General features: G+C 45.7%; 1 long non-coding RNA gene across 1 annotated transcript in view; it reads left to right on the forward strand.

Moving 5' to 3' along the window:
- The window catches only part of LOC145524367 (uncharacterized), a 134,739-nt gene that overhangs the window by 24,152 nt on the left and 93,951 nt on the right, over positions 1–16,636 (forward strand). The window contains exons 2-3 of the long non-coding RNA XR_014067444.1: positions 12,551–12,749; positions 15,573–15,748. This is a non-coding gene — a long non-coding RNA (uncharacterized LOC145524367). The remainder of the gene's footprint in view (positions 1–12,550; positions 12,750–15,572; positions 15,749–16,636) is intronic.

Here is a 16,636-nt window from a genome sequence, read left to right on the forward strand (position 1 = left end):
TACTCTGTATATAAGTTAAATAAGCAGAGTGACAATATACAGCCTTGACATACTCCTTTTCCTATTTGGAACCAGTGTGTTGTTGCATGTCCAGTTCTAACTGTTGCTTCCTGACCTGCATACAGATTTCTCAAGAGGCAGGTCAGGTGGTCTGGTGTTCCCATCTCTTCCAGAATTTTCCACAGTTTATTGTGATCCACACAGTCAAAGGCTTTGACATAGTCAATAAAGCAGAAATAGATGTTTTTCTGGAACTCTTGCTTTTTTGATGATCCGTCGGATGTTGGCAATTTGATCTCTGGTTCCCCTGCCTTTTCTAAAACCAGCTTGAACATCTGGAAGTTCACGGTTCACATATTGTTAAATCCTGGCTTGAAGAATTTTGAGCATCACTTTACTAGCGTGTGAGATGAGTGCAATTGTGTGGTAGTTTGAGCATTCTTTGACTTTCTTTGGGATTGGAATGAAAACTGACCTTTCCAGTCCTGTGGCCACTGCTGAGTTGTCCCAATTTGGCTGGCATATTGAGTGCAGCACTTTCACAGCATCATCTTCTAGGATTTGAAATAGCTCAACTGGAATTCCATCACCTCCACTAGCTTTGTTCATAGTGATGCTTTCTAAGGCCCACTTGACTTCACATTCCAGGATGTCTGGCTCTAGGTGAGTGATCACACCATTGTGATTAACTGGGTCATGAAGATCTTTTTTGTACAGTTCTTCTGTGTATTGTTGCCACCTCTTCTTAATATCTTCTGCTTCTGTTAGGTCCATACCATTTCTGTCCTTTATTGAGCCCATCTTTGCATGAAATGTTCCCTTGGTATCTCGAATTTTCTTGAAGGAGATATCCAGCATAGCAACTGCAGTTTAAACCAGTACTTGGTTGAGTTTACAGTATTCCAATGTCATCTTCCAGAATCCACCTAGTTTTTATAGGACCCAAATTGGTGAATAAAGTGGAGAGAATGAATACCCACAACCTCTGCATCCTTCTAGTCCTTAAGGGTAGCACTAATATATGCTCTTCTTTCTCAAAAACGATATCACTTTTGATTTATTATTTTGGCAGAAGGAGGCTGCTTCAGAGTTTCCAAAGGGACTTCCTCACCTGTTTTTTCGCTGTTGTTTAATTTTAATTTTTTTTTTTTTTTGGCTGCAACTTGTGGCATGCAGCATCTTAGTTCCCTGACCAGGGATCAGATCTGGGCCCCCTGCACTGGGAGCATGGAGTCTTAACTACTGGACCACCAGGGAAGTCCTTGGACTTCCCCATTTTAATAGCTTTTACCCTCACAGACCATGGGACCAAGATAGAGGTTATACTATCAAATGAGTTTATTCTAATTATTTGGAGCCTACAAAAATGAACACCAGGTGAACCCATGGACCCAGTGGACCTATGGTGAGTCAAACCCTACCAAGACTTAACATTTATCACATGACCCCAGCTATAGTAGGGGGCATGATGAAGCTTTAGGGCTCCAGGTAGCAATGTCAACTTGGATCTTGTGCCCAGAAATCTTGAACATTTTGTGCATTTTTCCTCAGGGCACAGTTATCTGAGTAAATGGCTGTAGAGTCCTTTAGGGAAAGACTGAGATAATCACTACCATGTACACTTGCCCTGATGTTGCTGAATCCTTCCTGGGATGCAGGCTCCGCTCTAGGCAAATGCTTTCTGGGTCTAGAAACTGGACATAAAATCATGCCTTTTTAAAAACATTGAGATTACTGTTCTTAATCTCGAAATCAAGATTTTGGGTGCGTTAGCTCAGATATTCCTATACCATATATCAGGATCCCATTCTTTCCTAACAGGACCTCACCCTTGACCTAGTAGACATGCTTAGATTAAGAGCTTGGTTAGTTTTATGGTGAAGTCCTGGATTTGGTCCTCAGCTTTCTCTGCTCTTCGGTAGCAGCAGACAAGCACCTTCTCACGTGCTAAGAAGACTGTCTGGATTCTAAATATAGCTTTAAATCGTCAGCCTTTGTTATAATTTTGAAAGGTGACAATTGGACTTGGAAACAGCTGGCAGCCGTCCACCGTCTTCACAGTTACTATTTCCTCTGTATTTCTTGAATATCTTTTGCACTGCACCATCTAGTGTAATCCCTCCAATTGTCTGTCATTCTCGCTCCACCAGTGACTGTTTGAACGGTTGTGCTGTCACCTTGAGCCTGGAGCGATCTGAGCATCCCTTACCACCCTTGATGAGTCTTCATGACAACTGAGAGCTTCCACATCTGCTTTCTTAGACCATTTTTCTTCTTCTTTTTAAACATATGTATTTATTTGGCTGCACAGAATATTAGTTGGGGGACGCAGGATCTTTGATCTTCCTTGCAGCTTGTGGGATCTTTAATTGTAGCTCGAGAACTCGTGGCACATGGGATCTAAGCTGCAGCATGTGGGATACAGTTCCCTGACCAGGGGTCGAACCCAGGCCCTCTGCATTGGGAGCGCGGAGTCTCAGCCACTGGACCACCAGGGAGGTTCTTGGCATCAGTGTTTCCAAGTTGGGTTCCCAGGAAGCAGATTGGACATTGGTGGTGGTTTAGTCATTAAGTCGTGTCCGACTCTTGTGATCCCATGGACTGTAGCCCACTGGGCTCCTCTGTCCATGGGATTTTCCAGGCAAGAATACTGGAGTGGGTTACCATGCCTTCCTCCAGAGGATCTTCCTAACCCAGGGATTGAACCCGAGTCCTAGGAAGCCAAAACAAGCACAATGAAGGTTTATTTTCTCACTACCTCCCTAGAAACAAAAGAAAGTATATTCAAATTTGTTTTAACATATGTCCTCCATCCCTCTACACAGTTGTGCATGAGAGGAAGCAGAGGCCTGACATCTCTAGGGTGTTATCTGATATTAACACAGCCATCCCCCTGTCCTTTGACTGATGTTTGTACATCTCTTTCATCTTTTACTTTCAGCTAGCCTATATTGTATTTGAAGCAAGATTTGTGTAGACAGCATAGAGTTGGGTTATATCTTTAATCTCCTTTCTCAATCTTCATCTTTTAATTTGAGTATTAAACTATTTGTGGTTGTTGTGGCTTAGTTGCTACGTCGTGTCCGACTCTTTTGAGACCCCATGGATGGTAGCCTGCCAGTCTCCTCTGCCCATGGAATTTCCCAGGCAAGAATACCGGAGTGGGTTGCCATTTCCTTCTCCAGGGGATCTTGCTGACCCAGGAATCAAACCTGCATCTCCTCCTGTTCAGCAGGCAGTTTCTTTACCTCTGAGCCATTGGGGCTGTCAAACATAATTCATAAAACTCAATGGTTTTCCAGTTTTGATCTTCCTACTGTTTTAAGAATTCTTTTTCTCCCCCCGCCCTCCACTCCGGCTGTTTTCAGGATTGTATGTTGTTTCTAGTTTTCAGAAGTTTAATTATGATGTATTTTGGCATGGATTTCTTTAGGCCTGTCCTTTTTTTTTTTTTAATCAGCAGCTTGAATCTGTAGGTTTGTGTCTTTTAAAATTTTTGAAGTTTTTAGCCAGTATATATTTCACTGCTTTTCAGCCTCATTCTCTGTCTTCACCTTCCAGGACTCTGATGGTACAAATTTTAAATCTTCTGTTATAGCCCTACAGTTTCTTTTTTTTTTTTTCTTATTCATTTTTCCATTTTTGTTTGATCAGATTGGATACTTTCTATTGTTCTGTCTTTGATTTTACTGATTCTTTCCACTGTTTCCCCAATTTTACAGCTGAACCATCCACTGAGTTTTTAAATCAAATCTTTTAATTTTGGTTATTGTAGTTTTCAGTTCTAAAATTTCTATACGTTTCTTATTTATATATTCTATTTATTTAAGGAGACCTACTTCTTTCCTGAAATTTTCTATTTTTTCATTCGTTTCAAGTGTGTTCATAAGTGCTCACTGAAGCATTTTTTTTTTTTACCATGGCTTCTTTAAAATCTCTGTCAGATATTTCTAACATCACTTTCATCTTTGTGTTGACCTCAATTAAATATCTTTTTTTAAATTCAGTTTGAGATCTAGGCTTTTCTTGGTATGAAGAGTGATTTTTGATGGAAACCCGAGTATTTTCGTTTTATATTCTGAGACTCTGGGTCTTATGTAAACCTTCTCTCTTAGTTGACTTCCTCTGGTCCCATTTTGCTAGGTGGGTCAGGTGGAGTAGACGTCCAGGTTTTCCATCTGGCCTCTGTTGACGCCCGAGGGGGTGCTCTGTTACTGCTGAGTGTCCTGACTCTTATTAGGCCTTTTCTGACAGCAGCGCAGTGGGGAGGAGAAGGGGTGCCTTATTATTGCCAGTGGAGGCAGGTGTCCCAGCTGGGAGGTGGGGAGTGTGGGGGGGGCTTGTTAAGGTCTGGCTGGGATGGAAGTCCTGGCTCCCTCCTTGGCCTTCCCATTACCACCCCAAGGTGAGGGTGGAAGTCTATGCTCCCCAGTCAACTTTTGCTGGTTTGGGTGTGGCCACCGTTTTCCTGTGGTCTTTTGTTGGAGAAGAAAGCAGTTACTGCCTGAAGGCTATCTGTCTTGCTAAGCTTCTTTCCTGAGCCTGGCCTGAGAGAATGGGTTTTCTTTAAAAATATGCATCCAGTGGCCTTTTTGTGTTGTCAGCTTTTTCGGCCCCAAGTCTGGGATATATGAGGCAAAAAGAAAGCCTAGGGAACTCACCACCATGTCACTCCCCAGGCTCTGAGGTCCCTAGCTGGTCTGCCTTCTTCCTTCTATCTTTCAGAATTTTCATTTTTCTTTTAAAATATTTATGTATTTATTTGGCTGCACAGGAGCTTGCTTGAGGCCACAGGATCTTTGATTTCCTTGAAGTTTTCAATATCTTTAATTGCAGCATGTGAACCCATAGTTGTGGCACCTGGAATCTTGATTACAGCAGATGGGATCTAGTTCCCTGACCAGGGATAGAACTCAGGCCCCCTGCATTGGGAGCTTGGAGTCTTAGCCACTGGCCCACAAGGGAAGTCCCTAGAATTTTCTTATGTCTTTCTTTAGGATTTTTAGTTGTACTTAGCGGGAGGAATAGGAAAAAGTACATTGATTCTATCTTCCTGGAAGTAGAAGTTCCAAGATAATGTTTTTATGTGCGTAAAATAAAATACATAGCTTTAGAAATGGAACCAATTATCTTGAAACTTGGCTATCAGAATATAAAAAACCCACATTTGGGATATGTTACTATATCCATGTCTTTATTAACATATTAAATAAAATCTCTAGGTCTCATGGTCACTGTAGTACTGATGCAGTGATTTGCATTGGTGGTGTTTTGAGAATCTCCCTCAGTTGCAGTGCAATGTCAAATAATCTGTGATTTCTGCTGGGCACAGAGTCACTGATGTCTCCTATTTTATGATGTCTCTCTCATAATTGAAGGAAATACCAAATTTTAGTTTTAGTGAGTCAAAAATAAAGGTCAATTATTTTCTGATCCCACTTCACAGACCCACTGAATTCTTGACCCTGGTTAACAACTTCTGCTTTTAGGGATAAAACAGAGTGACAACAGCAAACCCTGTAGGCAGAGATTTCTGGCAGACACTTAAAAAGTCACTTGAGACCAGAAGCCCACAGTGATCAATAAATAAGTGGATCAGGCCAGGGCAGCCAAGAGCACAGCTGGATCTGATTAGGGGATGACTGGAAGCCAAGTTTCTGGGCCAGGCACCGGATCTCAGAGATTCCTGCTACCCAGATCCATGGATGCTGAATCTGTCATGTAGGAAAGCTCAGCAAATCCTGGTCTTACAGGTCCCCCAGGAGAAACTCCATCTGAGAAGAGGATGTGTGTGCATGCTAAGTCGCTTCAGTCATGCCCAACTCTTTGCTATCCTATGGACTGTAGCCTGCCAGGCTCCTCTGTCCATGGGATTCTCCAGGCAAGAATACTGGAGTGGTTGCCCTGCCCGTCTCCGGGGGATCTTCGACCCAGGGGTTGAACCAGCATCTCTTATGTCTCCTGCATTGGCAGGCAGGTTCTTTATCACTGATGTCACCTGGGAAGCCCTAGAAGAGGATGGGTCTTTGGCAATTCAACTGGGCAGTTTAGAAAGGAGAGGGCCCCCAGCCCCACCCCTCTGAACAACGTGCCAATTACGCACTATGCGCCTGTTACTACTGCACTAAAGTGATTTTCTCCTGAAGACACTGTGTTCTATGCTCTGGTATTCAGAGCTTGACTCCCACATAATGGCAATCTGGGCAGCCCAGATTGGGTTGGCTGATGGCTGTGTTTTCATCAGAGGCAGGATGGCATTGTGAAGCTTTGAAGGGGTATGAAACGACACATCTGTAGGAAAACGAAATAAGCATCCAACTTACAAGTTGCCGATTTTATCCTATTTGTCAGGAGCAGGCCTGATACAGTCTGAAGGGTGTTTAGAAGTTTCTTTTGCCTCATTTCCTTGCCTTTCTCGCCCTTTGGTTAAAGTTATAAATAACTGTGCCTTGCATTTGAATGAAAGGGAGTGGTGTGAACAACCAGAGGCTTTGGGAGGAAACCTGAAATAATAGTACAGTTGCTAAGGAACGGGGCTGGACGAGTTAATTTTGTTGGCATAACATCTCCTCGTTATTTAATCTCCTAGCGTATTCATTTCATCCATCTGTCACTATGTCACCGAAGCTGGGAGGAACTGCTAATTACAGCCCCGGGGTGGAGAAGGGACCTGTCCGAAGCTTGTGTAAATTTCAGCTCTCAGAGTGGGGCCTTGGGCTTTGATTGTACTGTTGGAGAGCCCACCCTTTCCTGCTTCGTGAGGCAAGTTGGCAAGGGCCTCAGGAACCTCTGGCAGGCTTAACTCTAGTGCACCCAGCAGCTCTGTAACCTGGAAGGATGGTAGTCACCTGGGGTGCTCTGAAAAAAGATTAGCATTTGGGCCCCATCCCCAAGGCTTCTGATGAAATTGATCCAGGGGCAGGGTCCAGGCATGGGATTAAAAAAAATCTCCCCTAAGTGATTTTAATGGGCTACCCAGGCAAGGAACCACTGGTTTATAGAATTGCTACCTTTTCCACTGCCATGTCTCATTTTCAAAGTTCCATAGCCTCTCAGTTTTTTTTTAAAGTCTCCTGATCACTTTCTCCCCTTCTGACATATAGTCACTCTGATAATGAGCTTTTTTTGTAAAAGGTTTTTTTTGATGTGGACCCTTTTAAAAGCCTTTATTGAATTTGTTACAATATTGCTTCCACTGATTTTGGCCATGAGTCATGTGGGATCTTAGGCCCCTGGCTAGAGATTGAACCCTCACCCCTTGCCTTGGAAGGCAACATCTTGACCGCTCGACCGCCAGGGAAGTCCCTGATGATGAGCTTTTAATGAGGACTTCCTGGACACTGGGCATAGAACTATATGATTTTCACCCGCATGACCTCTTGGAATCTTCACAATAATCTTGTAAAGTTGATATTTTTGTGAGTCCAATTTTACAGACAAGGAAACTGATGCTCAGAGAGGTTGAGTGCCCCGCTGCTAAGTGACTGATCCAGGATTTGGACACAAGTCTTGTTCCAAAGTCAGCCCATTAAAATCACTCAGGGGAGATTTTATTCCAAAGGGCTTGCCTAGTGGCTCAGCTGGTAAAGTATCCACCTGCAATGCGGGAGACTGGGTTCAATCCCTGGGTTGTGAAGATCCCCTGGAGAAGGGAAAGGCTACCCACGCCAGTTTTCTGGCCTGGAGAACTCCATGGACTGTATAGTCCATAAGGTTTCAAAGAGTTGGACCTGACTGAGCGACTTTCACTTATTTCAAAGCTCAACTAGTTGTACCTGTGCTTTCAGTCCCCACAAAAGGACTTGCTGGTTCACACTTGCAGACTTTGCACCCCCCGTGCTTGGGACCAGCTCTGTCCTGGTTGGGGGTTTGTGAGAAGCTGAGATGGTAGGTCAGATGACTGGCTAGTCAGTCACATTTCCAGCTTGTGCCCTGGGTCCCAGCTCTGAGGAGGTTCTCTTGGGCTCCTCGCCTCAACTGCCTCGATTCAAATCTAGCCCTCCTTCTTACCAATGGGTGACCTTGACCAAGTCTCTGAGTTTCTTTAAGACTCAGTTTCCTTAGTGTTGGTGGGATACCCCATTGCAAGGAAGTGTTGTGAGGATGAAATGCAATGACATGTGTAAGGCACTCAGAATAGGGCCTGGCACAATTTACTCATGAAAGTTTACATGATCTTCACTCCCAGCTTTATTGAGATATAGTTGATATATATAACACCGTATAAGTGTAAGGTGTATAATGTGCCGATTTGATATGCTTATGCATTGCAAAATGATTACCCCAATAGCTTAGCGAATACTTTCATCATGTCACATAGCTACCATTTCTCTTTTGTAGTGATAGCCTTTAAGATCTACTGTCTTAGCAACTTTCAAGCATATAGTACAGAATTATTAACTATAATCACCAAGCTATACAGTGGGTCTCCAGAACTTATTCTTACAGTTGGAAATTTATACCCTTTGACCTGCAGTCCTCTATTTTCAATACCCCTCAGCCTCTGGTAACCACCATTCTAAGTCTCTGTTTCTCTGAGTTTGGGGTTTTTAGATTCCACATACAAGTGATATCATGTAGCATTTGTCTTTCTGTGTCTGACTTGTTGGACTTAGCGTGATGCCCTCAAGGTCCATCCATGTTGTGGCAAATGGCAGGACATTCTTCTTTCTCATGGCTGGATTATCTATCTATCTCTCCATTTTCGATATCCATTCATTGTTGGTCGACACTTAGATTGTTTTCCAGTCTTGGCTGCTGTAAATGATGTGGCCGTGAACAGTGGGGTGCAGCTATCGCTTCAGGATCCTGTTTCCATCTGAAATGCTAGTTCTACCATCATTACTAGCACAGAGCTAGCTGTCAGAGGCTGTTTTACTTCCCCAGTCTCTTCAGCTCAGAGACGTCCAGTGCCTGGCACTGCATCTGGATTCCAGGTGCTGGGCAGCTCGGAGGCTGTGTCTGGGCTTCCTGAAGCTGCTGCCTTGACCCCCTGGTTCAAACACAGACAGCTGACCCCAGAGACCTAACCTTAAACCTTTGCTTTTGGTTGATTAAGCCACATCAGACGACAAGGACCTTTCTCCAAATGTATTATTGGTATGAGCTCTTCCAGCATCACGAGAGAAACCCAACGCGACCTGGCTTTAAGCTGAAAAGGAGTTCACTGCCTGATATGGGCTGAGACGACTGAAAAGCACAGGGCTGGATTCAGGCACGAGGGGCCCAGGGGCTCACACAGGTCCCCAGGCTCCTGTCCGTCTCTCTCCAGCCAGCAGTATTCCTTTTCTCTCTGCTACCTTCAGACACCGGCAGCTCTCCAGAAGCTCAGGCTTACAACCTTATCACCAGCGAGTCCCCCTGTAAAGGGATTTCTTGACCCCAATAATTGCAGTGAAAGTCGTGGAACGCATTTGGATCAGATCGTCTGGCTCAAGACCAGCAAGGCAATAGTATCGAGCCGAGCCCAAGCTGGCTCAGAATGGAGAAGTGAGCTTTCCAGGTGTCAACAAGTCAAACAAACCCCACATTTCACAGCCATCTGAAAAGTCCACTCAGCCTGGTGCCCAGGCCATCTTATGGCTTGTTTACACAGACAAAATTCAGGGTTGGAAGGAAAATTAGAATTTGATGGGGGAGGAGGAAGAAACTGTTTAGGAAAACCAGCTTCTCTCCCATATACTAACGAACAAACCCTCCAAACTCTGGTGGGTTTTAGCTCTCACCCGCTGCCCCCCAAAACAAACAACAAAATACTTTGTCCATAACTGTGTGAGCCTTGAGCGCCACCTTGTGACGAAGTGTGGTATTTTCCTAGGACGAACTTGTCTTCAGGGAAGAGCTTCAGGCGCCACCCTGCCACTGCCTATAGCGCTACTGAGCTCTGTGCTAAGGTCACAGAAATGACAGTCCCCACCATGAGGAGCCCTCAAGCCCAGATAATTCAATATCACATGGTGGACTCTGCTTTAGCGTATGAGTAGGGTCCCATGGGGCCTCCAGAGTGGGGGCTGTTGTCTCTTCCTAGGCACCCTGAAAGCCAGCCCAGAGCAGGCACATAGTAAACACTGATGAATGAGCAGGTTCTTTCCAGATTCCCCAAGATCTTCTCTATTTACTCTTATAGACATTCCCAGAGCTAACATCAATCTCTGGAGTATTGTCAGTTTTCTCAATACAGACATTTCTTCTCTCACTGCGGGCCTACAATTTGCCTTTCTATCCAGGACAAAGGTCCGTCTGGTCAAGGCTATGGTTTTTCCAGTAGGCATGTATGGATGTGAGAGTTGGACTATAAAGAAAGCTGAGCACCAAAGAATTGATGCTTTTGAACTGTGGTGTTGGAGAAGACTCTTGAGAGTCCCTTGAACTGCAAAGAGATCCAACCAGTCCATTCTAAAGGAAATCAGCCCTGAATATTCGATGGAAGGATTGATGCTGAAGCTGAAACTCCAATACTCTGGCCACCTGATGCGAAGAACTGACTCATTGGAAAAGATTCTGATGCTGGGAAAGATTGAAGACAGGAAGAGAAGGGGAACGAGAGAGGATGAGATGGTTGGATGGCAACAGTGATTCAATAGACATGAGTTTGAGCAAGCTCTGGGAGATGGTGAAGGACAGGGAAGCCTGGTGTTCTGCAGTCCATGGGGTCACAAAGAGTCAGACACAACTGAGTGACTGAACAACAAAATCCAGGACTTTAGGATCAATGCTTCCCCTTGCCATCTGCCCCTCAGTCAATGAATGGGTTATATATCGATGTCTCGGCCAAGTCCAAAGTCTGAGAACTCGCAGGTTAACACAGGACGCCCTCCAGCCTAATCTGTGTTCTCAGAAAAGAGGTTGTTTGTGGTGCAGCATCTTCTGTGCACACACCGGCAGGGAGAGCCCATGGACTGGGCACAGCCGGGCCCTCTGGAGCGCTGGGAAGCCCGCAGAAACACTCAGAGCTCTGGGGGTTTGCTTTGCCACCAAAGCTGTGATCTTGCCTCTTACTGACTATCCACCCTACCCTATCAAAGCGGCAGGGGTCCAGGTACAAGAGGCCCATGATTACAAGGGTCAGTGATCATGTAAACCCTGCCAGCATCTCATTTTCCCTCTGCTGGGAGAGACACAATCAAATGAAAGAGTTCTGGCCCTGACCTTCTCCCCTCATCCCACCCCTTGGCCCCAAGTGTGAAGACAAGCCTATTTTTCTCACCCCCCTGTCACCCTCTGCCCCTCCCCAGCTTGGGTGTTGCATTGTCTGTCTCACTTGCCAGCTGTTTGCTTGTCTAAAGCTCAAAAGGAAACAGCTGGGGTCATTGTAAAGGGTAATTAATTATGGAAACGACTATTGATGAGCCAGAGTCAGAGACTGTTCCAGGTCTGGGGGCGCAGAACAGTGAACTCGACGAAAATATTCCTTCCCCTCGTGGAAAGAATAGTCTAGAGAGGGGTTGTGCTGTGTGTGTGCTGAGTCACTTCAGTTGTGTCTGACTCGGACTGTAGCCCACCAGGCCACTCTGTTCATGGGATTCTCCAGGCAAGAATACTGGAGTGGGTTGATTTTATTTTAGTTACGATGGGTCATCATGAAGAGTTTTAGGCTGGAATGATCTGATTTCCTTTGAAAGAAGATCTCTGGGGGCTCCTCAGAGGGAGGAGGAGGGGCAGCCGTGGAGCTGGGCCCCCTACCTGGGTCCTGGTGGACCCAGAGGAAGGTTCGGTCCAGGTGTGAGCAGAGTTGATGGAGGGGTGGCCAACTTGGGATGTGTTTTGTGGGGAGAGATTGGATTGGCTTAGATTGGATGCTAAGGATGAAGAAGAGGAGAGGATTCGAGGAGGGTTCCCAGGGTTTGGGGCTCACTCAGTGGCCCCACTGAGTGAAATGGGGAAGAGCTGGTCCAGTGTGAATACCAGGGGTTCTGGTTTGGCCTCGTTAAGCTGGAAAAACCACCCAAATGGGTTTTCAAGGGGAGGATGTGGCACTCGGGGAATGACCAGGATGAGAAGTAACCAGAGGCTGTCTCAGGCCCGAAGCTCCAGGGGCCATCCTAGGCCCATTCCTTGTATTTTTCACCACAAGGAGAGCAGCATCTGGTGACAAGGGATTAGCAAAACCACCTCCTTAATGAGGCCAGCCTCACTCCTCCTGGCAGGAAACAGCCTCGGCACCATTCCCCAAAGTAACCCTGAGAGGGCGCTCCTCTGGAATGTCAGTTAAAATGCTGATTCCTGGGCCTCCTCCTAGGGAAGGGCTCAGTGGGCCTGGGGTCAGGCCCAGCAGCTGTCTGTTTATCTTGGGCCCCTTGTCTATCATCGTGCAAGTCTGGAAAAGCCTGTTAGGGTTGGCTGCCCAACCTTTGATCTTGAACCCACGTCCCCAGCCCAGTAAGGATCTGTCCGCTGGGTGGATTGCAGTGATTGGACCTGGAATGCCCACTTCCCCCATGGAGACTGCCCCCGCCAACTCTGCCCCATAGTTGACATTCACTGAGTCTGCAGGGCAGGGTCATTAAGGTGTTCCTTTTCCCAAAATATTTTTTTGGCCATACCTCGCTAGGATCTGAGGTCCGCAACCTGGGATCAAACCCGTGCCCCCTGCAATGGAAGCAAGGAATCTTAACCACTGGACCACCAAGGGACTCCGAAGAAGGTGGTCTTGAAGTCGAACGAAGTGGCCTTGCACCCTCCCCCTCCACGTCCAGCTGCCTGGCCTGGAGGAATGACTGAGCTGTCTTGACCATCTGTTCTTATCCAAGGTAGGCCTCCCCTCCCTCATGGTTGCCTGATAAGGATTTGGGGTGCAGGGGATAATGTAGGTGAATCGTCTACACCAGACAGGGTCCAGGGGAAAGCCTCTGACTCCCAGATGTTTCTGGGCTGGCTCTCTGGAAGCTTCCTTTCAGTTCAAGGAAAATCTGTGTTGGCTGCCCAGGGCCCCACCCCTCCCACGAAGACCGCTCCTGCGGCTTTTACCTTCTCCACCAGGTCTCAGGCCGAAGCCACAGGAGCAAAGCAACTCCCAGGTTCTGTGAGGCGGTGACACCCCCAGTGTGCAAGGCTACCCTCCTGGGGGCCCCGGTTTGAAAGCTGGGGAGGGACAGTGAGTGAAGACTGCCCTGAAGTTTCTAGAGCAGTTATCTTTCAGAACACCCTCCTTTGGGTATGTCTGATGCTTCCTTATCATGAGATTTAATTAGAGTGTGTGCTTTGGGCAGGGGGACTTCAGAAGCCATGTTGCGTTCTCTGTGTATTGAGAGGCACATGCTATGGTCTGACTCATTACTGATGATGTTAACACCGATTATTTGATGAAGGTGGTGCTTGCTAGGTTTCTCTACTGTAAAAGTGCTATATTGCCATTTATAATTAATAGGTACCTTATGGAGAGATTCTTTGTGACTGTGTAGAAGGAAATGCAGCCCACTCCAGTATTCTTGTCTGGGAAATCCCATAGACAGAGAATCCTGGTGGGCTACAGTCCCATGGGGTAATAAAGAGTCAGACACAACTTAGTGACTAAACAGCAGCAGCAGCAATGTAAATATTAGCATGTAAAAAGAACAATTTTACCCACTGGTTCAAGCATCCATTAATTACTCTTGCCTTAGACAATTGTTATCAGGATGGTGATTTTCTAATTCCATCATTTCTTCTACATTCATTGGCATTCCTCTGTAAAAAGGAGCTTTTCTTTCTTATCTATCTGTCATCTATCTGTCTATCCATCCGTGTATGTATTATCTTATTCAATAGGTTATAATGTGTTATCATGATTATATATTTTGATGTTCAAATTGTCCCAGTTTTTCCCATGAGACCCCCTTAAACTAGCTTCCCAATCTTGTTGACATGTCTCCATCATTTTTAAACATACTCTTTCTTCATGGCAGAAGCTGTTCTAGACTCAATTTGTATTTTCCCCATCTCTGCCCTGGAATCACCAATTTCTTCAAGGGACACTGTTTCATTTTAATGATAATAGAATTTAGAAACAAATATCTGGATGTTAATACCTTACTGCTACTGGAATGTCACAGCTCTGGGCCCTCACGGTGGGCAGAGCTAAGAAACAGATGTATGTGTATATACATACCTCCCCCCGCCCCCCGCCGCATATCTATTTTCATGTTGAGTGATCTGTATTTATTAAAACCCATTAGTTTGTACTGATACCTCCAGTTCCGATTCAAGACCACAGGATATATTCTAGCCTTCCCTGTTTCTGTTGTTGTCCCTTTATTGTATTGTCTCAGTGGAGTGGTGTTAGTTGTTAGTCTGAGATAGATAGTCTTTATGGTGTTAAGAACACAGCCTACTCTTCAGTTTATCAAAAGTTTGTAACGCAGAATGATGATAAATTTATCTTCAGCTTTTGGAGAGATGATGATTGGGTTTTATTTTATTTAGCAAGTACTTGCATGTTGTTGTTCGCTGTTTTAGTCACTAAGCTATGTCTGACTCTTTTGCAGCCCGCCAGGCTCCTCTGCCCATGAGACTCTCCAGGCAGGAATACTGGAGTGGGTTGCCATTCCCTTTTCCAGGGGATCTTCCCAACCCAGGGATTGAACCCAGGTCTCCTGCATCACAGGCAGATTCTTTGCTGTCCGAGCCACCAAGGAAGCTCCAAACAACTTTACAAATGTTAATTTATTGATTTCTCATGACAACTCCCTAAAGTAGATAATGTCAGTCTCTCCATTTTACAGTGAGTGAACTGAGGCACCGGGAACTTAGATTGCTTGGTAAAAGTCACAACATAGAAGAAAAACCACGTTTCCTATGCAAGGGCTCTGACTTCAGCATCCGATGCTTGGCCTCTGACTCTCCTCTCTTCCTGCTGTGTTAAATTCTCTGATCTACTGATGTGAGAAATTACATTAATAGCTTTCCTGGTATTGAACCATTCTTATATTCCAAATCATACTTAATTATGGTGCTGCTATCACCTGAAAATTGATTTGACTTGCAATTTATATTTATATTCACAAGACAGTTTGGTCTATTGTTCATTCTTTTCATGGTGCTATATCATGATTGTGCTAAGCTTGATGAACTGATTTGGAAACTTACTATATTTTACAGACTTTATAGGATTATTTATACAAAATGGAAATGATAATTTCTTGAAAGAAAAGAAATAGCCTGTCAAATTATCTGGGCCCAGAGTTCTTCTAAACTGTTTCTTCAATTCTTAGTCTACTCTTTTAGCTTTTTGCAGAGTTGCTGACCTTCTCAGATATCCTGTTTATTTCTTCAGACAGTTTTGACAATTTACAGTTTCTTAGAAAACCATCCATTTTATTAACCTTTTAAAATTTAGTATCATAGAATTATGCATATTATTTCTTCAAGATTTAAAATGTATTTCATCTTTGTTTATACTCCTTTACTTATTTCTAATTCTCAGCATCTATTATCGCCTTCTTAAAAGAATTTACAGTATCTAGAGAATTGTTTATTTTCCATGTTCTCCTTTGTTTTCTGATTAATTAATGTTCCCTTTTTGTGTTTATTAGTGCTATTTTCCTACTTTCCTTGGATTTGCTGTGTTGCAAGAAACATTTCCCTCTTTTTTAAAGGCTGAAATCAGGAGGCGGGGCTAAGATGGCGGAGGAACAGGACGGGGAGACCACTCTCTCCTCCACAAATTTATCGAAAGAACATCTGAACGCTGAGCAAACTTCACAAAACTACTTCTGAAGGCTGGCAGAGGACGTCAGGCTTCCACAAAGACAGCGCATTATCTTCACAAGAGGTAGGAGAAATTATAAAAGATAAAAAGAGAGACAAAAGAGTTAGGGACGGAGACCCGTCCCGGGGAGGGAGTCGTAAAAGAGGAGAAATTTCCAAGCACCAGGAAACCCTCTCACCGGCGGGTGTGAGGGAGGATTTCTTATCTCGGAGGGCAACGTAACTGGGAGGAAAAAATAAATAAAACCCACAGATTACGTGCCTAAAGCAACTCCCAGTAAAGAACCCCAGACGCTCGCATCATCCGCTACCAGCAAGTGGGGGCTGAACGGAGAGGAGCGGGCGGCACTGCCTAGGGTAAGGACCGGGCCCGAGTGCCCTGAGGGCAATCTGAGGGAGCTAACGTGAGATAGTAACCTAAACTGTGGGACAGCCAGAGAGAGAGAACTATCCCGCGAAAAGCCCAACTCTAAGGCACTGCCGGCCCGCTCACAGAACAAAGGACTGAGCGATACCAGAGGAGAGCTAGCCGGCTGCGGACCGCCCCATCCCCCGCCGGACACAGCGGGCAGGCGGGGCCCGCCAGAGCCGGAAAGGGGCAGACTCGGCCCCAGAGAGGGCACCCCCTACCAAACTGCAAACAGGCTCCCAGTTTCTAAGCAAAGACTGCCTGAGATCCCGGAGGGTCGACAGCCGCCGGGAGGGTCGCAGCCAGAGACCAGCTCCCCAGAACCGACACAAAGCACACCGGAGCCGGGCGCGCCCGTAAACCGAGGCGGGGACCAGGGAGGTGATAAGCCGCACCGCCCCAACAGGGGAGAGCGCGCTCGCCAAACTCCTGGCCGCCTGAGCAGCTCCGACCGGGAACGGCACAAGCCGTGGGCGAAACCGAGTCTGCGCCTTTGTGGAGTAACCGGGAGCCTGAACCTGAGCGGCTTAGACCTGGGAAGTG

The sequence above is a fragment of the Giraffa tippelskirchi genome, chromosome 2 (assembly GCF_054371585.1).
Source record: "Giraffa tippelskirchi isolate mGirTip1 chromosome 2, T2T-mGirTip1v1.2.pri, whole genome shotgun sequence".
NCBI classification, from domain to species: domain Eukaryota; kingdom Metazoa; phylum Chordata; class Mammalia; order Artiodactyla; family Giraffidae; genus Giraffa; species Giraffa tippelskirchi.